We start from the raw sequence: 25804 nt of genomic DNA, 5'->3' as shown, positions 1-25804 counted from the left end.
TGACAGAGTCTGGAGATGCCATGGAGAGTGATCTGTTGCCTGCAACATCCTTCAGCATGACCTGTTTGGCAGTGGGTCAGTAATGGTGTGGGGTGCCATTTCTTTGGAGGGCAGCAGAGCCCTCCATGTGCTCGCCAGAGGTAGCCTGACTTCCATTAGGTACCGAGATGAGATCCTCAGACCCCTTGTGAGACCATATGCTGGTGCAGTTGGCCCTGGGTTCCTCCTAATGCAGGACAATGCCAGACCTCATGTGGCTGGAGTGTGTCAGCAGTTCCTGCAAGATGAAGGCTTTGAAGCTATGGACTGGCCCCCCCGTTTCACAGATCTGAATCCAGTTGAGCACATCTGGGACATCATGTCTTGCTCCATCCACCAACGTCACATTGCACCACAGACTGTCCAGGATATGGCGGATGCTTTAGTTCAGGTCTGGGAGGAGATCCCACAGGAGACCATCCGCAACCTCATCAGGAGCATGCCCCGGCATTGTAGGGAGGTCATACAGGCGCGTGGAGGCCACACACAATACTGAGCATCATTTTGACTTGTTTTAAGGACATTACATCAAAGTTGGAGCAGCCTGACGTGTGTTTTTCCACTATAATTTTGGGGGTGACTCCATTGGTACAGGCCTCCATTGGTTAATAAATTTAATTTCCATTGATTTTAGTGTGATTTTGTTGTCAGCACATTCAACTTTGTACAGAACAAAGTATTCAATGAGAATATTTCATTCATTCAGATCTAGGATGTGTTATGTGAGTGTTCCCTTTATTTTTTGAGCAGTGTATATAAGTCTCATGTGGCCCATTTCCATGTAGCTCAGACAAAGAACGCCTGTGAGCATTTGAAACGATTTGCTTTGATAATGTTTAGACTCATCGTTTTTCAATTATGGAATAAACTTTGGAATTTTAGGAGCTTACATTTTTTATTTTTTCATGTTTGGATGCACACGCATGGTCACACGGTTTCCTTGCTTCTGCATGCCCATGAGCTGACCAGGTAAGCTGGTTTCAATTTTTCTATGTACCCTAGAAAAAAAATAGCATTTAACCTATGTGGGAACATAACCTTGAGCAGCCACACACAGGCAAGTAAGTTTGAGACTAGATAGTTAGGGGCCATACAGATTGGCATGTGGCCCTGGTGTCACAGGTTGTGCTCCCTTTAATTACAGTGTATGCATTAACTTGAAGAACACACATACAAGAGACATTACACACTCATGACATATATTACACATAATACATGACATCTTTACTCACATGCTTAAATATGTGAAGATAGATAGATCTTTTCACGCAGTGGGCTCCCAGATAACAGAAAGGATGTAGGTATAGAGACTGAGAACATGGTACAAATCAGCCTTTTCTGCCCGGAAGTTCAATGCAGTCACCTTTCACTTGGTTCAAACTGCAGAGCTGACAAAAAGTAAGAGCACAGTGGGAATGGGAATTTACCCTTAAATGCAGTCTGGTAGCTGGTGACTGCATTGGCTGCACATACTATAGCCAAACATCAAAGGGGTTTTCCATCTTATGTGAACCTTTTTTTTTCTTTTATACATGCATGTAGCTGAGGCTAAAAATAATTTTTGAAATTGGGTTTCATTAAAAACTTTGCACAGTTTGCTTCCAATAGCTGCTGTATAACACTATTGCAGGCTGCAAGAAAGAGTTAGCGAGGATGGCCACTTTTCCTTTATCTTATCAGATGTGTTGGGGATATGAATTTGTGGCACTTAATATTATATAAGTATGAGAGGTTCTTCTCCTGCTCTTGTTAGTGCAGCTTTCCTCACTGACTGCACAGCTATACATGAAATAAAATGACTGCTGGAAGAGGAGCATGTGACCAGACCTATTCATCAGCCTCACATAGCTCCCAACTGTTCTGGGTTCAGCTGAACTGCCCCGACTTCTAATACTCACGTCTCTCCGATATCATCATCACTCCTTTGCTCTTCCTCCTCAGGGAGCGGGGCCGCATCTCTGTACACCAACATAAATTAATTTATTATATTCACTGCTTCCCCTTTGATTTGGTATCCCCAGGACTCAAATGCACATAACCATGTTCACAGGCAACAGCTCTATCTATGAGCCACAGCCAACAATGCTAAACATAGGAGAATTTGGTAACCTTGAACTGTATAGCAGGCAGTAAACACAGAAGCAGATTATACATGTACATAGAGATACATTGTATATATCAATGTATTTCTATGTTCCCTCTATACTAGAGATAAAGAAAAAAATCTGATTTTTTTGTTCCTTTATAACTACTAAAAATACTAAAAAGCAATTAAATTTTTTTTTTTTTTTTATTTTCTGGGTGTCTCCCCAGTAATCAAACCCACAACTTTCAACATTATAGGCAGAAGCTACAGCTATTGAGCCACAGGCCCTGATAATGTCACAGGGAGAATTTTGTGTACTTGATCTGTATTGCAGGCTCTGACTCCACAGGCAGATTGTACTTATAAACTGTACACAGCAGTGTATTTGTGTGTCCCCATATTCTAGAGCAGGAGTGGGGAAGCTTTTTTATGCTGGAGGCCTTTTGGATATTTATGCCATTGTAACGGGTCTGGGAGGTGGAACCTCTGAGCTACTATACAAGGGGGCGGTCCTTGTAAAGGAGCGGGTGGCGACCAGGGTAGACGGGCAGGCAGTCACAGCAGGTGACCGGGACAGTCTCAGAATGAACGGACAGGAGGTCACAGCAAGTGACCGGGGCAGTCTCTGGATGAACGGGCAGGAGGTCACCGTAAGTGACCGGGGCAGTCTCTGGATGAACGGGCAGGAGGTCACGGCAAGTGACCGGGGCAGTCTCTGGGTAAAGGATTGGTACGACCTGTGGCGGCAGATGATAGACGTGAGCTCCCAGGTGAGCAGGCGAGAGTCTCTGGATAAACGGGTGGTCACAGCATGTGACGGCGGAGCCTCCAGGAAGACCAACAGACAGGTAGCAGATGAGCGCTCCCAGGTGCGCGGGCAGGAGTCTCTGGACAGGCGGGTGGTCACAGTACGTGACGACAGAGCCTCCTGGTAGGCTAGCAGACAGGCAGCAGATGAGCGCTCCCAGGTGAGCGGGCAAGCTGGTCCTTAGACAGACTGACAGGAGTTGGAAGGCAGACCGTCGGACCTCAGGCAAGCAGGCAGGTAGAAGATGTGCGCTCCCAGGTGAGCGGGCAAGCTGGTCCTTAGACAGACTGACAGGAGTTGGAAGGCAGACCGTCGGACCTCAGGCTAGCAGGCAGGTAGCAGGATATCAGGCAGGAATTAGACAGCAGACTGGCAGGAATCTGGCAGGTATCTGGCAGGTAACTGGCAACGGGACCTGAGTGCTGAAGCAGAGTAGTGAACAGTGCTACAACATTGCTCGGGCACCTCCATTTTGGAGGAGGTGCCTTTTATATGGGAGGTCCTCCGGCAAATGGCCGGGGACTCCTTAGGACGGCGCGCGCGGTCCCTTTAAGAGAGGGGGAGCGCGCCCTAAGCACACTGCCGGGGAAGGAGCGCGTGCCGGAAGCAGCGGGGAGAGAAGCGCTGGAGGACGCCGCGCCAGGAGCGGGGAGGTGAGAGGGACGGCGTCTCTGCCTAGAACGGGGCAGAGACGCCGATGCTACAGCCATCATTCGCAGGCTGCAAAAAAATATCAACTTGAAATTTATACAGCTATATTTGGTCAAACAATTAATTAATTCACCCCTAATGGGATGGCTGGGGCTGCTTCTCTTTGGTGAGACATGTGACGTTAGGTGGTGTTGATGATGTTACTACTCAACTGCTTTTCCAGGTTTGTGTTGGTCTGCAGTCAACTATTTGTGATAAATTTTGAAAATAATTTGCAGCAGTAAGTTCTGAACACAGGATATGCTGGGGACATATATATTACAGTAGATGCTGGGGGCATATACAGTTGGGAAAATAAGTATTTGATACACTGCTGATTTTGCAAGTTTTCCCACTCACAAAGAATGGAGAGGTCTGTAATTTTTATCGTAGGTACACTTCCACTGTGAGAGACAGAATCTTAAAAACAAAAACCTAAAAATCACGTTGTATGATTTTTAAAAAATGAAATTGCATTCTATTGCATGAAATAAGTATATGACCACCTACCAACCAGCAAGAATTCTGGATCTCACAGACTTGTTAGTTTTTCTTCAAGAAGCCCTCCTACTCTGCACTCTTTACTTGTATTAATTGCACCTGTTGGAACTTGTTACCTGTATAGAAGACACCTGTCCACACAATCAATCACACTCCAACCTCTCCACCATTCCCAAGACCAAAGAGCTGTCTAAGGACAGTAGGGACAAAATTGTAGACCTGGGATGGGCTACAGGACAATAGGCAAGTGGTTTGTTGAGAAGGCAACAACTGTTGGCACAATTATTAAAAAATGGAAGAAACATAAGATGACTACCAATCTTCCTCGGTCTGGGGCTTCATTCAAGATCTCGCCTCGTGGGATTAGAATGATTCTGAGAAAGATCAGAAATCAGCCCAGAGCTACACGGAAGGACCTGGTCAATTACCTGAAGAGAGCTGGGACCACAGTCTCAAACATTACCGTTAGTAGCACATTACAACGCAGGGCACAAAAGGTTCCCCTGCTCACGCCAGCACATGTCCAGGCCCGTTTGAAGTTCACCAATGACCATCTGGATGATCCAGAGGAGGCATTGGAGAAAGTCATGTGGTGAGATGAAACCACAATAGAACTTTTTGGTATCATCTCCACTCGCCATATTTGGAGGAAGAGGAAGGATGAGTACAAGCCCAAGAACACTGTCCCAACCATGAAGCATGGTGGGGGAAACATCATACTTTGGGGATGCTTCTCTGCAAAGGGGACAGGACAACTGCACCATATTGAAGGAAGCATGGATTGAGTCATTTAAGTGAGATTTTGGCCAACAGCTGCCTTCCCTCAGTAAGAGCATTGAAGATGGGTCGTGGATGGGTTTTCCAGCATGTCAATGACCCTAAACACACAGCCAGGGAAACTAAGGAGTGGCTCTGTAAGAAGCATTTCAAGGTTCTGAAGTGGCCTAGCCAGTCTCCAGACCTGATGCCAATAGAAAATATTTGGAGGGATCTGAAACTCAATGTTGCCCAGCGACAGCCCCGAAACCTGAACAACCCCATTCACAGGCATGATCTCGTTCTTCGCAGGCAGTAGCTCTACCAATTAGCCATAGCTCATAATGGGAGACATAGGAGGTTTTGGTAATCTTGACCTCTATATAAGGTAGTGACTCCAGACACGCAAAATAAAAGTACATTGGATACAGTAGTGTATATCTTTATATTTGTATTCTGAGGTGGAAAAAGTCAGTTTTTTGTTCCTATAAAAGATTTTTATTATAAGCAATTACAAAATTGGATTATTTTTTGAGAGCCTGCATGGGGGCTTAAACCAACAACCACAACCTGGGGGCATATACACATCGTAGGAGAGACTGGGGGCATGTACACATCGCAGGAAAGGCTGGGGGCTGATACACATCACAGGAAAGGCTGGGGGCATGTACACATCACAGGAGAGACTGGGGGCATATACACATCACAGGAGAGACTGGGGGCATATAGACATCACAGGAAAGGATGGGGGCATATACACATCGCAGGAGAGACTGGGGGCATATACACATCACAGGAAAGGCTGGGGGCATATGCACATCACAGGAGAAGCTGGGGGCATATACACATCACAGGAATGGCTGGGGCCATATGCACATCACAGGAGAGGCTGGGGGCATATACGCATCAAAGGATACATAGGGGGCATATACTCATCACAGGAGGGGCTGGAGGCATGTACGAATCACAAGACAGGCTGGGGGAATATAGATATCAGAGGACTTGCTGGGGCATATAGATATCAAAGGGTATGCATGGCTTACCGCTGCTCTCGTCGTTGATGGAACTGGAGTGCGGAGAGCAGAGTTCTCTGACTCAAAGGTACGTCAGCGTCTTCAGTGCACGCGCCGCAGTGTTGTGTACTACACACTGTGTGTGCGTACTCGCAGTCTCAGGAGCACTTAAAAGGCTCACGACCGGCAAACTGTGGCCACCGGCCTGAGCACTGCGGTCCACGGGAATGTGCCTGGGGGCCGCAGAAAAGGACACCAGTAACAGTCTACTCTGATTATTGCGCATTGGCTGTATTTCTTTTACGTGTTTTCCACCCTTATTTGATGTGATTTTGGCGCAGATATGGAGCCGAGTATTTAATGCTTTTTTAATAGTACAGAAAAGTTTTGATTTTGCCTATACAAAAAAATGCACCAAAGATGCAGAGTTCAGCAGACGCTTTAGATGAACTGAGGGTGGAGATTTCATGGAATCACATCTACTTTGCTTGGAAATTTAGACCGTGTTCGCATGTAGCGTTTCTGCTGCATTTATTGCATTGAAATTTAGTTGTGATTAACTGTTAAAGAATAGTGGATGTGATTTCAAGAAAACTGTGCCCCCTGTACTCATATTTTGTGCAAGGAGCACAGTGGGGGGCAATTATTCAGGAGCACAGCATATGGCAGATATTTTATTCAGTTTTAAAGGGCACTTTATCTGTATGTGCTACAGAAGACTGGAGAAAATGGAAGTGTGCAAAGATGAACTGTCAAAGTAAAAAGTCATTATGGCATCTGGACAAGATGGCCCCAATCGGAGAAGATGTTACTAGAGATGAGCGTTGTTGTACTCGAACTGTTCGCCAATCTCAAATTCGAGCTGTTTTGGGCGGTGTTCGAGCCGATCGGCGAACACGAACAATTTGAGAAAAATTCGGCTGTTCGAGGTTATGTTCGATAACTGTTCGTGCACCAAAATCATAACTGGATTTTTTCTCAGTAATGGTGAAAATTAATGTTAATACGCAGTTTGAGTGTACAGCGGGGCGGGGGGAGGGGCAGGGGATGGATCTCTGCAGGAACAATGAAGATCTCCATTTTTTTTTCTCTTTCCCGCATTTGCAGTGGGGAGGTGCAATCTGTCAGCCTATCAGCAGCGCACACACGGAGCGAAGTGCTTTTTTTCACACAAGCAAGGGCATGTGTGATTGGCAGTGTATGTCACATGTCCTTGCCCTATAAGACCAAGCCATTTTCCCCATCGCCACCATTTTCTCACTGCTGCAGCTGCGTGTTAGACGGCACCGCTGTTGCTGTGTGCGCTATACCTTGTTAATTTCAAGCCAATTTTCGCACAAATATACAGATAGCTTGGGAGTAGGGAATAGTTGTGATTGCAGTCCTTTTAAGGACTAGGTTACAGCATTTCCTACGACTTTTATCAGGCAGGTCTGTGCTCTTAAATAGATAGATTGTGGGAGTAAAGACTAATTGTAATTGGAGTCCTTTTCAGGACTAGGTTACATCAGGTCCTATCAGTTTTTGCCAGGCAGGTCTGTGCCAGTGCTGTGCAAGTTTTTTTCACAGCATTTGGCTGAATCTAGCAAAGCTAATCCTTTTTGGCCTATTGCAGAGTGTGTTAGTCAGTGGAGTAGCCTATCTGTGTTGCAAGATATACCACCTGTGTATAGAATACCAATTTTTTTACTGCACCTAGTGAAGTAAAATCTTTTGGGCATAGCATCATTCTATTAGTCCATCTATACTGACCTCCATCAGGTTGCAAACTGAATATAATTTTTTTCTGCATCTAGCTCTGAAAAAATATTTGGGCTTCTAGCAGTGTGTGGGACTTGGTCTATTAGTCCATCTATACTGACCTCCATCAGGTTGCAAATTAAAAATAATTTTTTTCTTCATTTAGCTCTGAAAAAATATTTGGGCTTCTAGCAGTGTGTGGGACTTGTTCTATTAGTCCTTCTATACTGACCTCCAGCAGGTTGCAAATTGAATATAATTTTTTTCTGCATCTAGCTCTGAAAAAATATTTGGGCTTCTAGCGGTGTGTGGGACTTGGTCTATTAGTCCATCTATACTGACCTCCATCAGGTTGCAAATTAAAAATAATTTTTTTCTGCATCTAGCTCTGAAAAAATATTTGGGCTTCTAGCAGCGTGTGGGACTTGTTCTATTAGTCCATCTATACTGACCTCCATCAGGTTGCAAATTAAAAATAATTTTTTTTCTGCATCTAGCTCTGAAAAAATATTTGGGCTTCTAGCAGTGTGTGGGACTTGGTCTATTAGTCCATCTATACTGACCTCCATCAGGTTGCAAATTAAAAATAATTTTTTTCTTCATTTATCTCTGAAAAAATATTTGGGCTTCTAGCAGCGTGTGGGACTTGTTCTATTAGTCCATCTATACTGACCTCCATCAGGTTGCAAATTAAAAATAATTTTTTTCTGCATCTAGCTCTGAAAAAATATTTGGGCTTCTAGCAGTGTGTGGGACTTGGTCTATTAGTCCATCTATACTGACCTCCATCAGGTTGCAAATTGAATAAAAAAATTTTCTGCATCTAGCTCTGAAAAAATATTTGGGCTTCTAGCGGTGTGTGGGACTTGGTCTATTAGTCCATCTATACTGACCTCCATCAGGTTGCAAATTAAAAATAATTTTTTTCTGCATCTAGCTCTGAAAAAATATTTGGGCTTCTAGCAGTGTGTGGGACTTGGTCTATTAGTCCATCTATACTGACCTCCATCAGGTTGCAAATTAAAAATAATTTTTTTCTTCATTTATCTCTGAAAAAATATTTGGGCTTCTAGCAGCGTGTGGGACTTGTTCTATTAGTCCATCTATACTGACCTCCATCAGGTTGCAAATTAAAAATAATTTTTTTCTGCATCTAGCTCTGAAAAAATATTTGGGCTTCTAGCAGTGTGTGGGACTTGGTCTATTAGTCCATCTATACTGACCTCCATCAGGTTGCAAATTGAATAAAAAAATTTTCTGCATCTAGCTCTGAAAAAATATTTGGGCTTCTAGCGGTGTGTGGGACTTGGTCTATTAGTCCATCTATACTGACCTCCATCAGGTTGCAAATTAAAAATAATTTTTTTCTGCATCTAGCTCTGAAAAAATATTTGGGCTTCTAGCAGTGTGTGGGACTTGGTCTATTAGTCCATCTATACTGACCTCCATCAGGTTGCAAATTGAATAAAAAAATTTTCTGCATCTAGCTCTGAAAAAATATTTGGGCTTCTAGCGGTGTGTGGGACTTGGTCTATTAGTCCATCTATACTGACCTCCATCAGGTTGCAAATTAAAAATAATTTTTTTCTGCATCTAGCTCTGAAAAAATATTTGGGCTTCTAGCAGTGTGTGGGACTTGGTCTATTAGTCCATCTATACTGACCTCCATCAGGTTGCAAATTGAATAAAAAAAATTTCTGCATCTAGCTCTGAAAAAATATTTGGGCTTCTAGCGGTGTGTGGGACTTGGTCTATTAGTCCATCTATACTGACCTCCATCAGGTTGCAAATTAAAAATAATTTTTTTCTGCATCTAACCCAGCCAATAGTTTTGGCCTAATACCACAGTTTGGCCACTCAGCTCTGCTCGGTTACCATCCATTGTTTTTTTGTGCAAACAACTCCAGAGTTGTGAATTAGTTAACCACCAAAATGAGTGGAAAAAGGCCTGCTGCTGGTGGAAAGGGGAATAGGCGTGTTGGGAAGGGGAAAAAAGGTTGTGTCCGTGGGGTAGGTGCAGAAGAAAGACCATCTTCCAGCCAAACTAAAATGTCTACTTCTTTTAGCGGACAATGTGATAAGATCCCTTTCTTACGGCCACGCCAATCGCTACAAATTCCAGATGAGGCACAAAAACAGCAGGTGCTTCAACGGATATCAAGTGCTCCTTTAAGTGGGCTCTCCTCCACATCAACTTCAACATCACAAATACTCCAGTCCTCAAAGGTGTCACCCAAATCGCACTTGCTTCCTCACAGCTCCCAAATCTCCAGCTGCCCGTCTGAGTATGAGGTAGAACAGATGGTTGAGTCTGCAGAGCTGTTTACTCATACTATAGCCTGGGAATCAGAGGTCGACTCCAGCGCTTCTGTGAATCCAGACGAGGAAATGATCTGCACTGATGCCCAGAATCTTTATGAGTCGGATCCAGAACCAGACGCAGAAGGTTCTGACCATAATGTAGACCCTCATTCCCAAACTGTAACTCCTGTTGGTGGAGACAATGAGGAAGACGATGATAAGACTCAAATACCTGATTGGAGCGACAACTTTAGTTTTTTGTCAGGGCAGGAACAGGTTGGCTCTGAGGACGACGGGTGTGATAACGCACAGGGTGATGATGATGAGGTCGGAGATCCCACTTACTGTCAACCCACAGTCAGCCAAGAGATGAGGTCAGCAGAGGAGGTGGAGGAAGATGCTAGTGACGACGAGGTCAGGTTGCGCCTTCCTGGACAGAGACGTAGTACTGGAAGCACGTCAACAACTGCATCCTCAAACACAACTCTGCCTCTCACCACAAGTCGTGGTGGCTCTTCAGGTCGCATGGGTGCTAAGCCTTGCATAGCCTGGGCATTTTTTCAGATCGATAAAGATGACCCAACTCGTGTTATCTGTAACATTTGTCAGCAAAAGCTAAGTAGAGGCCAAAAAATACATAGTTTGAGTACTTCATGCATGAACCGGCACATGGACATGAAGCATAAGTTGCAGTGGGAAGCTCAGTGTGCTACAATGCGGTCTAGCCGGCCGGGCCAACCACCGTCTGCCATATCTTGTGCATCCGCGGCCTCTTCATCCTCTGTGACTGGGGGGACAGCAGTCACACCTGTTTTGGGGCGCAGACCTGCCACCTCTTTACCCGCAACAGCCAGCGTGATTGGCAGGTCATCATTTTCTTTGGAGGTGGTAACACCAGCTGGTCTTGAGCGCTGTCCGACATCGATAGCACCACCTTTGGATCAAGGCAACCTAACATGTCCGCCTGCATCTTCCTCACAGACCGGCAGTTTGCCGGGGACACCCTTATCAACCCCGTCTAAGCACAATAGCCAGCCCTCGGTCCCTCAGATGTGGACAAGTAAAAGACCATTTCCTCCTAGCCATGAGAAAGCTAAGAGGTTGAATTTCACCATCTGCAAGCTCTTGGCTACAGAAATGCTGCCTTTCCGCCTGGTGGACACAGAGGATTTTCGAGACCTTATGTCCGTCGCAGTGCCCCAGTACCAGATGCCCAGTCGGCACTACTTCTCAAAGAAAGGTGTGCCTGCGCTCCACCAGCATGTCGCACACAACATCACCGCTTCTTTGAGAAACTCTGTGTGTGACAGGGTGCATTTCACCACAGACACTTGGACGAGTAGGCATGAACAGGGGCGTTACATGTCGCTGACTGGGCACTGGGTAACTATGGTGACAGCAGGACAAGGGGCTGCTGTCCAAGTCTTGCCGTCCCCACGAGTTGTGCGTCAATCCTCTTTATGTCATTTTTCCTCCACTGCTTCTGCCTCCTCAACCTCCTCTCGGTCTTCCACCTGCACCCAAAGCCTGTCTGGTCATGCCACAAGCTTTCTAACTGCGCAGAAGGGATCCTGCACACCTCCTTACTATGCTGGCAGTAGGGCTCAACGTCATCAGGCGGTTTTTACATTGAAATGTCTGGGAAATGTGAGTCACACAGCTGAGGAGTTGTGGTCAGCTCTGGAGAACCAATTTCATGAATGGTTGTCTCCACTGGACCTGAAACCAGGGAAGGCCGTGTGCGACAATGCTGCAAACCTGGGTGCGGCCCTTCGCCGGGGCAATGTCACACACGTGCCTTGTATGGCTCACGTGTTGAACCTGGTTGTCCAGCAATTTTTAGCCCACTATCCCAGACTAGATGGCCTTCTGCAGAGGGCACGGTCGCTGTGTGCTCACTTCCGCCGTTTGCATCCCGCAGCTCAGCGACTTACATCTCTACAGAAGTCGTTGGGCCTGCCACTTCACCGGCTAAAATGCGATGTGCCTACCCGGTGGAATTCAACTCTGCACATGTTGCAGCGACTGTGGCAGCACCGACAAGCCCTGGTGCAATACGTTCTGACGTATAGCCTGGGCCAACGAGATTCAGAGATGGGGCAAATCACGCTGGAGGAGTGGTCTCAGATCAGGGACCTATGCACCCTTCTGCACAGTTTTGAAATGGCGACGAAGATGTTTAGTGCTGACGATGCCATTATCAGCATGACTATTCCGGTGATTTACATGCTGGAGCACATGTTAAACAGAATTCGGAGTCAGGTGGTGGCACAAGAGGAGGTGGAGGAAGTAGAGGAGGAGGAGTTGTATGCGGAAGGGCTAACATCTGCAAGGTCCAGACGGTCGGCAGCACCAAGGCGGCAGGCATGTGAGGGTGGGGGAGATGATTTTACCAGGGCGCATGGTAGCAGCCAAACTAGTGAGGAAGGTGCAGGAGCCCAGGAAGAAGTGGAGGACGAACTGATGGAAGACTCATCAGATGAGGGAGACCTTGATCACATTTCTGTTGTGCGAGGTTGGGGGGAGAGGACAGAGGAAGGAAGCATGATTGCTACCTCGCCACCAACACAACAGGGACTTGGTGCTCCTGGATGCGCAACACACATGAGTGCCTTCTTGCTGCACTACCTGCAACATGACCCTCGAATTGTGAGAATTAGAAATAATCCTGACTACTGGGTTGCCACACTGTTAGATCCCCGGTACAAAAGTAAATTTGCAGAAATTATTCCTGCCATAGAAAGGGATGCACGCATGCAGGAGTATCAGCAGAGACTGTTGCAGAATCTTACATGTGCTTTTCCACAAAATACCAGTGGTGCACGTAGTGAATCTCACAGTTCCAACTTGCCAACCGTGGGACCGTCAAGTGTTCAGCACTCAAACCGTAACAGAACCACAGTATCTGCTGGTAACATCAATTTTGCGGAATCATTTCACCACTTTTTTAGCCCATCCTTTGCAAGGCCACAGGAGACAAGAAGTCTGACACATAGTCAACGCCTAGAGACGATGGTACAGGAGTATCTCCAAGTAAACATTGAAGCCACGACTGTGTCACTGGACCCTTGCTCTTTTTGGGCTTCCAATCTGGATAAATGGCCGGAGCTAGCCACTTACGCCTTGGAGATCTTGTCATGCCCCGCAGCCAGCGTTCTGTCTGAACGTGTGTTCAGCGCTGCTGGTGGTGTGCTGACAGATAAGCGCACGCGGCTCTCCACTGATAATGTAGACAGACTCACGTTCATAAAGATGAACAAATCATGGATCCGAAACGACTTTTCTACCCCTGTGTCATCCTGGGGAGAGTAAAAGCTTGATGATTGGTTAAAATCACCCTACCAACCGTTTTAAGCTTTCAAATTACTAATCATGTTTATCTGTATCTTGACTGGAAAATAATTTGGGCTTTGTAGCAGTGTGCAGCACTGATCCTATTAGGCCATCTATAATAAGCTTCACCAGATTTAAAATTAAAAATAATTTTTAGCTGCATCTAGCCCGGAAAATAATTTTGGGGCTCCGAGATGCGCAAGACACATAAGTGCCTTCTTGCTGCACTACCTGCAGCATGACCCTCATATTGTCAGAATTCGAAGTAATCATGACTACTGGGTTGCCACACTCTTAGATCCCCCAAACTTTTCGATCAACCTTTTCATTTTAATAAAGACCAAAAAAATGGTCATTTTTGAAATTATAAGCATTAGCAGGTTGTTAGAAACTGAAATCAAACAGTTTTCAACTCAAAACTTTATTCTAGGTGATGTTACATTTTCACATAGGACCCCTTGTTCGAAAGGAGCTTCTGAACTCTCTCGTCCATTGAATTTGTCAGGTTTTGGATGGTTTCTGCTTCAATTGTTTTGCATGAGGACAGAATACCCTCCCAGAGCTGTTGCTTAGATGTGAACTGCCTCCCGCCATCATAGACACTCCTTTTAATGATGCTCCAAAGGTTCTGAATGGGGTAGAGGTCAGGGGAGCATGGGGGTCACACCATAAGTTTGTCCCCTTTTATGCCCATATCAGCCAGAGATGCAGATGTTTTATGTGCAGCATGAGATGGTGCATTATCATGCAGAAAAATGATCTTGCTGTGAAATACACGGTTCTTCTTCTTGAACCATGGCAGGAAGTGCTGTTTGAGAAAATCCACATACATTATGGAGTTCATCTTTAGCGCCTTCAGGGATCCTAAAGGGGCCGACAATCTCTCTCCCCATGATTCCAGCCCAAAACATTACTCCACCTCCTCCTTGTTGGCGCTGTAGCCGTGTTTGCGTGGGGTGTCCATCAACCAGCCATCCTCCACTCCATTCATCTGGACCATCGAGCGCTGCACGGCACTCATCCGTGAACAAAACAGTTTTGAAATCAGTCTTCATGTAATGTTTGGCCCACTGGAGCCGTTTCTGCTTGTGTGAAGTGGATAGAGGAGGTCGACAGGATGGCATATGCACAGCTGCAAACCTCTGAAGGACCCTGCATCTTGTTGTTCGGGGGACGTTGGAGGCACCAGCAGCTTCAAAAACTTGTCTGCTGCTATGACAAGGCTTTTTTGCCGCTGCTGTTTCAACCTGACGTAATTGCCTGTAGGAAAGAGTCCTCAATTTGCCCTTATCAGCACGCACACGTGTGTACTGTGAATCAGCTACATACTTCTTGATTGCCAAGACACTTCATCCTCATCATCGCACAATGTTAATTGTAGTCATGCCTTGACCTAAACACTCCACAATTTGTTGCTTCTCAGCAGCCGACACATCCTTTTTCTTTCCCATTTTGGCAGAAAATGTAGGCTGCTTAATAATGTGAGAGAGCCTTCTTAAGTAGTCTTGCCTTTCATTGGACACACCTGCCAAACTAATTAGCACAGGTGTCTGCAATTGCTTACAGTGATATAAAGAGCCCTGACACACATCACCATCAATGAGTTTAACTGACAAACAAACAAATTCTTCCCTTATCACTCCTAAACACTTTTTGCATAATAATTTGGAACGCGGTGTACATGTGCTTTTCCACAAAACACCAGTGGTTCACGTAGTGAATCTTACAGTTCTAACTTGCCAACCGTGGTCTGTATGGAATTGTTCAATAAAGGGCCCAAAATTAAGATAACATAGATGGGAGAGGTCTCTATGAATAGGAATTCCTAAGTATTTGATACCCTGTGAGGGCCAGGCAAAGGGAAAGTTGGACTGGATGGAATCCTATATGGATTTAGGTAGGGAGACATCGAGGGCCTCAGACTTCGCTGCATTGATTTTAAAATTTTACCATGTAACAAAGTGATCTATTTCAGCCATAACAGCAGGGATGGATATATGTGATTGAGTGATATATACTAGGACATCATCAGCAAATAGAGAGCACTTGTACTCGGTGCCTCCCACCTCAATCCACCTAATATTGGGGTTATGGCGAATTGATGAGAGCAGGTGCTCCGTCACTAGGATGTATAAGAGAGGGGACAGAGGACATCCCTGCCTTGTCCCATTGGTGATTGTGAAAGGTGATGAAAATGTTCTGACGCACCCCCTGGGCCTTGGGACACCCGGAGCCGGACCCTTTTTGGTGGATGCTGGTGGTTGTAGTCTTCGTGGCGGCGATCCGGTTCCGTGGCTCAGGGCGGTCAAACCAGTGGCGGAACTATTTATGTGGTTTTGATGTTTAAATGTCCGACTACGCCACCCGTGGATTGCGGTCAGAGTGAACCGCCGCTACAGGGCAGACCGCTAAGGCTGGTGTTGTGGGTGCAGCAGAGCGTAGCATAACTCCCCACGGGAGGAGTATAGCCTCAGGGAAGTGTATGCGGAGGATGGGGTGATGGTGCAGGGCAGCAGCAGTAACGACACGGAGTCAGTGATGCAGTTCAGGGCCTTTACTCACAGTTCTTATTATCCAGACCACGTCTGCAGGTAACGGCTGCCCACGTCGTACTGTGCTCACCAGGTGAGGGGCTCAGACAACTCCCAGATAACTTTGGAGCGCTTCACAGGACCCCCTTTGTGTGTCCTTTGTCTGGCCTTTCTTACCAACACTTCTGTCCGGCTGCCTCGGGCCTCCTCTTGGTAAACTTGGCGCCAGTTTCCCTGACCCTATGTGGTGCCTTCCTAGCGGGTGGAGCAAGGGGCTGCGCCACATAAAATGTCAGAGCCTCCGGTTTCTAGCTGAGGGTCGTTTCCTGCCTCCACTAGTTCGGGGACCGGTCTCCCCCTTTGGCCTGACCCCTCCACGCAGGTGGATTCGGGCGTGCGGTGGCGACTCGCCCGTCCGCACCCCTGGGATCCCTTCATTCCTCGTTCCTGGAGCCTTCTCCGCTCCTCTTCCTTCCTTCTCCCTCTTGCAGGCCTGGGCCTCTGTTACTAGGCCCGCCTCCGGAGCAGAGCTCATGCAGAGCCCCTGCTCCCTGCCACTTCTGCTCAGACTTCTCTGCACTGAACTAAGATGGTGCCCACCTTTTATACTCCCTTCTCAATGCACCCAGGAACTGCTTCCTCCCTGCTCCTGCACTGCAGGGTTCCCCTTCCTCAGTGTTCCCTCCCCCCACTCCAGCCAGGGACAGGGACTGTCGTGCCCATCTCAGGGGCATATTGGTCGCCCTGCCCCACGACAATGTGGTGTAATGCATGCAGGTGTCGGGTCCTGATCCACACTCCATCCTTATCTGAGAGTGAGATATCACACCTCTGGGTGAGGTGCAATACGTCTGTAGCAACCGAGCCCTCGGTGCTACAGTTCCATTTATCTTCAGCCTAGGTGACGTATTGTGATACAGGGCCGTGATTTTGGCTATAAAAGGGTCCCCTAGACCCCTACCCCAAGCTTTTTAAGAGAATCATATATGGCGTGCCAGGAGACTCTATGGAATGCTTTCTCAGCATCCAACGAGAGTATCTACTTACAAATTTTTAACTGCATCTAGCCCAGGAAATACTTTGTGCCTAGTAGCAGTGTCTGCTAGTCAGCGGATTATCCCGGCTGTTAAGCAAGCTACACCACCTGTAGTTTGGACACTTAATTTTTTCAAAGGAAATGCTTCGGGACCACGGGATACTTAGTGAAGAGCATCAGGAGGCACCCCAAGGCATAGGGGCTGGGACTGGCACTAGGATGCCTTGCGGTGGACAGCCGAGCTCGATCCTTATAAAAGCTTTTTAACTGCAGCAGCTTTAGTGGACGCTACTGGAGCTGGAATTACGCGGCTGCTGGCATGAGACTTGCCCTCCAATAGATCCTTGTAAATGGATTTAAAGTGTATTCATTTAAATTAGAGGGACAATTTAAATTAAAAAGCTTAGAGCTGCCTCCACCACAGGGGGGCTCTCTCGACCCACCAGCGGACAGGCACCAGTATTGGGAGAGGGGGGCTGGCCGTCAGGGTTCACCGCGGCTCTGGCACAAACCCGGCGACACGGAGGTGGCACGGGCAGGAGCGGACTGGCCGTCTCGGCTTCTCACTTTTTGGATTTTAGAAGGGCATGACATGCCTATATCTGTGTCTCCCCCTCCTTTTACTCCTCCACCTCTTTTCTTTTCGCATGACTATATGTACTTGTCACTTTTCCATGTGTTAGTTGTGTCTTCTGAGCAGTTTGTCAGCTTTTGGACACCTTTGAAGGTGTTTTCTATGTGTTTCTATGTGTTTTTGTTTGCCTGCCATTGGTTTTAACGGTGTTCGAAGGTGTTCGACGAACAGTTCGACGAACACACGGGTGTTCGACGAACCGAACCGAACTCGAACACTACGGGGGTGGCTCAACACTAGATGTTACCCATAAAGGAGCTGGAAGTATATGTTTATTTGTGATACTGCCTGCATCTCATCAGTACTGTGGTACCTGTATGGTCCGTAGTCTGATGATGATGGCTGTTAACAACAACTTCCAGCATCTCCATTTTTAAGGACATACCAGGAATTTAAGGTGCATGCATTACAACTGTATATGGGGCTGACCTTGCATTACAAGTGATTTCTGTATTAAGCTTGGTGCTGTATTTCTGTTCTATGGTGATTCTGTTGATGTATTCATGTACTGATGGTGGTTCTGATGCTGTACACATGTAGCAATACATAACTTATCTGATAATTTTAAGGAATTACTATACCTGTATTTATATTAAGAGTATTAATTATAAAATTAAGCATTGCAGCAGCCCAAATGCTAACAGCGTGTAATAAACTCACTGTCATGATTTGGTTCTGCTTGACGATTGCAGCGGTCAACACATAATCACTCATATGTGATTTTCATAATTATGGTAGTGTGCTGACTAGCTTTTATTCCAGCTTTTTGTGATGAAGCATGGGCTGTAGTTTTTTCATGAACATTCAAAGAAATATGAAAAGCAGCTATTTAGCATGTATCTGTAAATATACAAATCGTATATGAGCAGTAACATAAATAAATATTTGTCCCAAGTGAAAGAAAACCTACATATAGCAAAATGGAAAACATGTCATTTTAATAGAAAAGTAGATCAGTGTAAAACAGCACCTTGAAAAAATATGTGAACATTTTTTCACATTACACTCACAAACTTAAAATGTATTTTATTTGGATTTTATATGATATATCAACACAAGGTAGCAAGTATTTGTGACGTGTATATGAAATGATACATGGTTTTAAAACAATTTAAAAAATGAAAATCTGAAAATTGTGACGTGCATTTGTATTCAGCCAGCCAGAATATTTCTGGTTTTACTCGGCGGAAGCTTGGGTCCCCTCTCTGCATGTTTGGCGCTCTTTGAAGCGCCAATGAACATGCAGGGATTGTCTGCCACACACTGTAATGCCGAAGCCATGTTGGTTGTGGCATTACAGTGATTGGCTTGCCGCACAGCGTCATCAGGTCTATATCAGGTCTATATCAGACCTGGCGCCACCATGCTCGTCACAGTCACTTCGAAATCAGGCAGTGTAGGGAGAGGTGCTGCTGAGCTAGGGAGAGATTTGCTTGTTTCTTAGTTAGTGTAGGCATACCACCATATATTATTCACATATCCATCTCAACTAACAGTCCTTCTGAGGACTAATCCAGCTGTATAGATATCAGTGCAAGGCAATCAGGCAGTGTATGTGGTAGACTGCAATGAATATATCAAGAGGATCCATTCCAGTTCGGTCTGCCGCTGGTGCTTCTAGGCTATGCGCCCACAATGCGTTTTTCAAGCATTTACGCTGCGTAATTTCTGTAGCGTAAACGCTTGGGAAAAGCTTGGTAAACCTTCCCCCATGGTCTCCAATGCAATTCCGCACTTTCAATGCCCATGCTGCGGATTTTTCCGCAGCGTTTATGCTGCGCTCAAAAATCCGCAGCATGTCCATTAATTTTGCGGAAGCGCTGCGTTTTCGCCGCCATTGACTTGCATTAGAACGTGCCAATTCCGCAAGACTGCATCTGTACTTGCGTAATTGGCGCATTCTAATATACGGATGGTACCCAGGTGTAGAGGACAGGAGACTCTCCTCCACACCCAGGTATCATAAAAAAAAAGAATAAAATAAAAAATAAAGATTATATTCACCTTCCGACGGCCCCCGGACTCCTTCCCTTCGCTTGCCGACAGATCGCGCAGGACTGAAAGACCTGCACTGACGTCACAGTCATGTGACGGCAGGTCTTTTCAGTACAGCATAGCGCGATCTGCCGGCAACCAGCACAGGAGCGCAGCAAGTCTCGGGGGCCATCGGAAGGTAAGTATTAGGTTTATTTTTTTATTTTTAACCACTCTCTCGGGTCACACTATATAAATCCATGCCGTTTGCATGGATTTATATAGTGTGACCTAGTTGTCACAAGCACTTTCCAAGTGATGCTAATCACTTGGAAAGCGCCTGTCAACCCGCATGCGGAAATGCCACTGAATAACACTTCATTTCTGCATGTCCCTGGCAGGAAAACGCATGTACAATCCGCATGCGTTTTTTTCTGCCAGGGAGATGCAGAAACTTTCAGGAAAAAATCCTGAGGATTTCTGCATCGTGGGCACATAGCCTTACAGATATTTCTAGAAATAGCTCCAGGTATCAGGGGCCAGGAAGGGTCAGGAATCATTTTTTTGGATCTTAATCCTGATTATTTGCTTAAAAAGCAATCCAGAGGACACCGTTTCTCTGCTCCAATTGCTTGTTGGCACTGCAGAATACAGTCAGATCCTTTCCATATTACAGCTCTAAAAATCAATCTATTTAAAACTGTGGTTTGTACGTCATATGGATCACATATAAGTGCGCTGAAAATTCTGCCATTTCTGGCCTCCATTGAAATTTTGTTGCAGTGTGTTAGCGAAGTTATTGACACCAGTTCGCTATTAAAAATAGTTACCTACAGGCCAGCTATTTAAAACTGTGGTTTGTCCGTCACACGGATCACATATAAGTGCGCTGAAAAATCTGCCATTTCTGGCCTCCATTGAAATTTTGTTGCAGTGTGTTAGCGAAGTTATTGACATTAGTTCACTGTTAAAAATAGCTACCTAGAGGCCAGCTATTTAAAACTGTGATTTTCCGTCACATGTATCACATATCACTGTGGTTCAAATCCAGACATTTGTAGTGAACGTGGAAAATATTGTCCCCCAAGTTATTGGTTGGATAGCAGATAATGCTTCTAGTCACTTAGCCACCACCACCACCACCACCATCCTGTCTTCCACACGGTCAAGTCTCAGTAACCGTGAGTCTGGACCGCATATTCCTCACCCTGATCCTCCTTCCTCCCACCATGCCGAATGCCCGAAGACAACTGAACCCACACTTGGACACACCGAAGAGCTTCTCATTTTTACATTTATAGATTCAGGCCTCTCGCTCAGTCCACTTGAAGCAGGATAAAAGGAGAGCATGTGATACCCAAATATATGCCCAGCCACAGTCACACGAAGGCGATGGTGGGAAACTGTCACAAGAGGTGGACGATGATGAGACACAACTGCCAGAAAGTCAGGAGGAGTACCAGGGTGCGGAAGTGGAAGACGAGGTGGTGGATGATATAGTAAATGACCCAACCTGGCAGGGTGACATACAGAGCAAGGACAGCAGCACACAGGGGGAGGGAGGGGTAGCACCACAACAGGCAGGAAAAAGCAGTGTGGTGGCCGCAGACAGAAGGCAGATAATCTTCCCCGCAACATCAACACGACGGAAGTTGCCAGTACATCTGTTAGGTCTTCCCGAGTCTAGTTGTTTTTTAAAGACTCTGCCAATAATCCCAAAAAGGCCATTTACACCAGCTGCCAGGCCAGCATCAGCAGAGATAGAAAAACGACCAGCCAGACCACCACTAGCATGATCAGGCACATGGCAGCAAAGGACCCGACAAAGTGGGTAGAACCCAAGGGTCCAGGAACAGTGTCTGCAGGTGGCAACACTGCTTCTTCCGCTCTTGTGCATGCAAGGCAATCCTCTGTCCATGGTGCATGCGAAGATGCCTCCTGCTCTGCACCTGTCATTGCACACTCTCAAGTAGCACCATCAGCAAGCATGTCCACGTCCTTGTCCCAGCGCAGCGTTCAGTTGTCCCTACCCCAGTCCTTCGAACACAAGTGGAAATACGCAGCCAACGCCCCACAGGCTACACTACTAAATTCACACATTTCGCGACTGCTTGCGCCCGAACTGTTGCCTTTCAGGCTCGTGGAGACGGAATATTTCCGCAACCTGATGGCGGACCCCAGCTACCACTATTTCTCCCGGTTTGCCATCCCCGCATTACACGAGCACGTATCCCACAACATTAGCCATGCCCTCAACAATGCAGTTACCTGGAAAGTCCAACTAACCACGGGCATGTGGAAAAGTGCTTGTGGGCAGGGATGGTACATCATGCTGATGGCACACTGGGTTAGCATAGTGGAAGCCGGGGCACAGTCAGACCTTGGGTCGGAACACGTCCTTCTGACGGCAAGGATTGCGGGCCCTAGGTCAATCAGGGTTGCCCCCACATTCTACAGCTCCTGCACCTCCTCTTCAGCATCCATCTCCGAAAAGACCACATCAGTTGCAAGCTGGAAGCACTGCAGCACTGCCTCGGCCAAGCGGCTGTGCTGAAGCGAATATGCTTAGGTGACAAACCGCACAACGCTGAAGAGTTGTGGACAGCTCTGAAAAAGCAGACAGATCTTTGGCTGACACCGCTGAACCTACAGTCAGGCATGGTCATGTGTGACAATGGCCGGAACCTGGTGGCAGCTCTGAGGTGAGGCGAGCTCACACACGTACCATGCCTGGCCCATGTGCTTAACCTCGTGGTTCAGCGGTTTCTCAAAACCTACCCAGGGCTGCCAGATTTGCTTGTCAAAGTACGCCGCCTGTGTGCCCATTTTAGAAAGTCAGCTACAGATTCCGCCGTCCTTGCCGTGTTTCAGCAGCGTTTCTAACTTCCTGCTCACCGACTAGTGTGTGATGTCCCCACGCATTGGAACTCTACATTGCAGATGTTGGGAAGGATTTGTGAGCAGAAGAGGGCAATTGTTGACTACCAGCATCAACAAGGCAGTCAGTATTCAGTTCAGACTCCACACATAAGACCTGAGGCATGGACATGGATGTCAGACTTATGTACCATCCTCCAAAACTTTGAGGACTCCACCAAGATGGTAAGCGGCGATGACGCCATAATTAGCATCACCATCCCGCTTCTCTGTCTTCTGAAACGCTCTCTGCTCACAATCAAAGAGGATGTATTGCAGGCAGAGCATCATGAGATGGAGCAAGGAACCATACAGGGTGATTACACACAGCCCAGCCTCATCTCATCCCAACGTGGATTGGGAGACAATGACGAAGAGGAGAAGTAGCTAGTTTCATGCGCTATAGACGGTACTACCTGAAGAACTGTCATACCGTCTGTTCAGCGTGGATGGCCTGAGGACAGAGAGGAGGAGGAGGAAAGCAAGGTCAGTCGTCCTCTTGGTGAGGACACCGAAGTTTTGCCTGTTAGCAGTCTGGCACACATGGCTGAGTTTATGTTATGCTGCCTTTCCCATGACCCTAGTGTTCTCCAAATTTTGGGTAAGTCATTACTGGTTGGTTACACTTCTAGACCCACGCTAGAAGGATAACCTTTTTTTCTCTTATTCCCGAGGTGGACAGGTCTACTAAAATGGGGCAGTACCAGAAAGTCCTTGATGCGGAATTATTAAAAAAATTCCCATCTGAAAACGCTGGTGGCAGAGGTCACAGTTCATTGGACAACCAAGGAGTAAAGGCAAGAGAGACATAATTCCAATCCAGCAGAGGCAGGGGAAGATGGTGAGGGAGTACCTTGAGAACTGTACCAATGTCCTCCAAGATTCCGCTGTGCCTTATAATTACTGGATATCCAAGCTGGACACGTGGAATGAACTGGCTCTCTAAGCCTTGGAGGTCCTGGCATGCCCTACCGCTAGCATTTAGTCAGAGAGGGTTTTTAGTGCCGCTGGTTGAATTTTAACTGATAATGCTGACAGGCTGACTCCTATAAAAATGAACAAGGGCTGGATTGGGCCAGACTCCTCAACACCACCGAATGATAGCAGCATAACATAAACTCAAATCCAGTGTCTTTTTTTCGGAGGTCTATTTCCATGCACCTCTTCACACCTACACATGGGCACGCGCTTCCTGATTTTGTCTATTTGCTCTTGTCCTCCTCCTTCTCCTCATCCTCCATCACCTTATCATTCACCACCATCTCTACCATATTACCTCCTCTACGTGTCTTGCAAGTGGCATTGGAGTTCCTCCAAATTTTTGGCAGCTTTTGCATTCACTGCCTAGGCAAACTCTATGGGAGACCCACTTCCTAATAAAGGGAACATTTTTTCATGAGGCCCTCTACGTCTCTTCCAAAGGGCATTGGAGTGCCTCCAAATTTTTGGTAGCTGTTGCTTCACTGCATAGGCAAACACTATGGGAGACCCATTTCCTAATAATGGGAACATTGTTTTTAGTAGGCTCTCCGACCTCTACATCTTTTCCAAGGGGCATTGGAGTGCCTCCAAATTTTTGGCAGCTTTTGCATTCACTGCCTAGGCAAACACTATGGGATACCCACTTCCTAATAATGGGAACATTGTTTTTAGAAGGATCTCTGACCTCTACGTCTCTTGCAAGGGGCATTGGATTTCCTCCAAATTTTTGGCAGCCCTTGCAGTCACTGCATACGCAATAACAGTATAGGAGACCCACTCGTTAATAATGGGAAAAACAAAGCATAGCCAGCTGATGGCTCTCTAACAATAGCAAAGGCCCTTTAAGAATAGTAAGGCTGTAAAAATAGTGTTTTTTACTTTCACAATCCCTCCTTCATAAACGAAACAGAATGTGTCTGATGATGTTCACACACCACATGGCCAGAGAAGGTTGTAAAATGTTAAAATTACATTTCCCGTTGAATTCATTTGTCTTGGTTGAAAGCAATGCTAAAGTGCAAAAACGCATCAAAAATGCTACGTGTGAACATAGCCCAAGGTGTGGAGGAGCATTTCTGTTTTTGGTTATTTATTTTGCCTTATATACAAGTCATTACCCTGGAAAGGATGTTCCTTAACATATTTCCCTGGAAAATCCTTTTTGGTTTCCTTTTTGCATGTTTTATTGTGAGTCCGTAAAAGTGGCGTAATAGCTCTAACAACGTTGTTGCCGGCAGTGACCTGGAAGTCAGAGATGCTTCCAGGGGTCTTCCCCATGCTGTTCCCATGTCATTTGAGCACTGTTCCCGTCGATTTGGGCAATTTTTAGGCCCTCTGCAGACCAACGGGTGGAGCCGCCTTGAAAATGCTTGAGTTTCCCATAGATTTACATTGGGCTCGTTGCTCGGGTCGAGCACCCGAGAACTCCAATTTGCTCGACCCGAGCATCGAGCACCCAAGCATTTTAGTGCTCACTCATCACTAGTAAAGCAGTTTAATCCATCATCCAAAAATGGAAGAAATATGGCACAACTGGAAATCTACCAACACATGGCCATCCATCTAAACTTAGATCCCAAGCAAGGAAAGCACTAATTAGAGTAGGAGCCAAGAGGCCCATGGTCACTCTGGAGGATCTGCAAAGATCCACAGCTCAGGTGGGAGAATATTTCCACAACTATCTTATAAACCACAAGTCACTTTCCAGCAGGACAACCCTAAACACACTCCAGAGCTACAAAGTAATTGTTTAGATCAAAACATATCATATTCATGTGTTTGAATAGCCCAGTCAAAGTCCAGACCTAAATCACAATGAGAATCTGTGAGAAGACCTGAAAATTGCTTTTTCACAGATGCTCTCCATCCAATCTCACTGTGCTAGAGCTAGTTTGTAAAGAAGAATGGGCAAAAAATGTAGTCTCTAGATGTGCAAAACTGGGAGAGAGAAACCCCAAAACTTGCAGGAGTAATTGCAGTGGAAGGTGGTCTTACAAATTATTGACTCAGAGGGGATGAATACAAATACACGACACAATGTTCAGATTTCTATTTTTAAAATATTTGGAAAACCATGTATCATTTCCTTTACACTTCACAAATACTTGCTACTTTGTGTTGGTATATCACATAAAATTCTAATAAAGTAAATTTAAGTTTGCGGGTGCAACGTGAAAAAATGTGGAATAGTTCACAGGGTATGAATACTTTTTCAAGGCAGTGTATATACTTGATTTGAATAGTCATTCTGTGTTCACAGACTCCCTTTACTATATATTAGGGGTCCTTTACAGTCATAAAAAATTAAAAAACAGACTCGTTTTTCCTTCTTTTTTTTTTATATATATATTTTCTCATGTCATCAGAATAAAACTATCAATATAAATATGACAAAAATGTAAGCCAAGGAGAAAACATATGTGAATATCCAAAGAGAAAAAAAATTAGAGCTCTTAAAACCACAT

Source organism: Phyllobates terribilis, unplaced genomic scaffold (genome assembly GCF_046119375.1).
Source record: "Phyllobates terribilis strain yellow unplaced genomic scaffold, ASM4611937v1 Scaffold_3__8_contigs__length_932513732, whole genome shotgun sequence".
In the NCBI taxonomy this organism is placed as follows: domain Eukaryota; kingdom Metazoa; phylum Chordata; class Amphibia; order Anura; family Dendrobatidae; genus Phyllobates; species Phyllobates terribilis.
Note: the sequence above shows the minus strand (reverse complement) of the source record.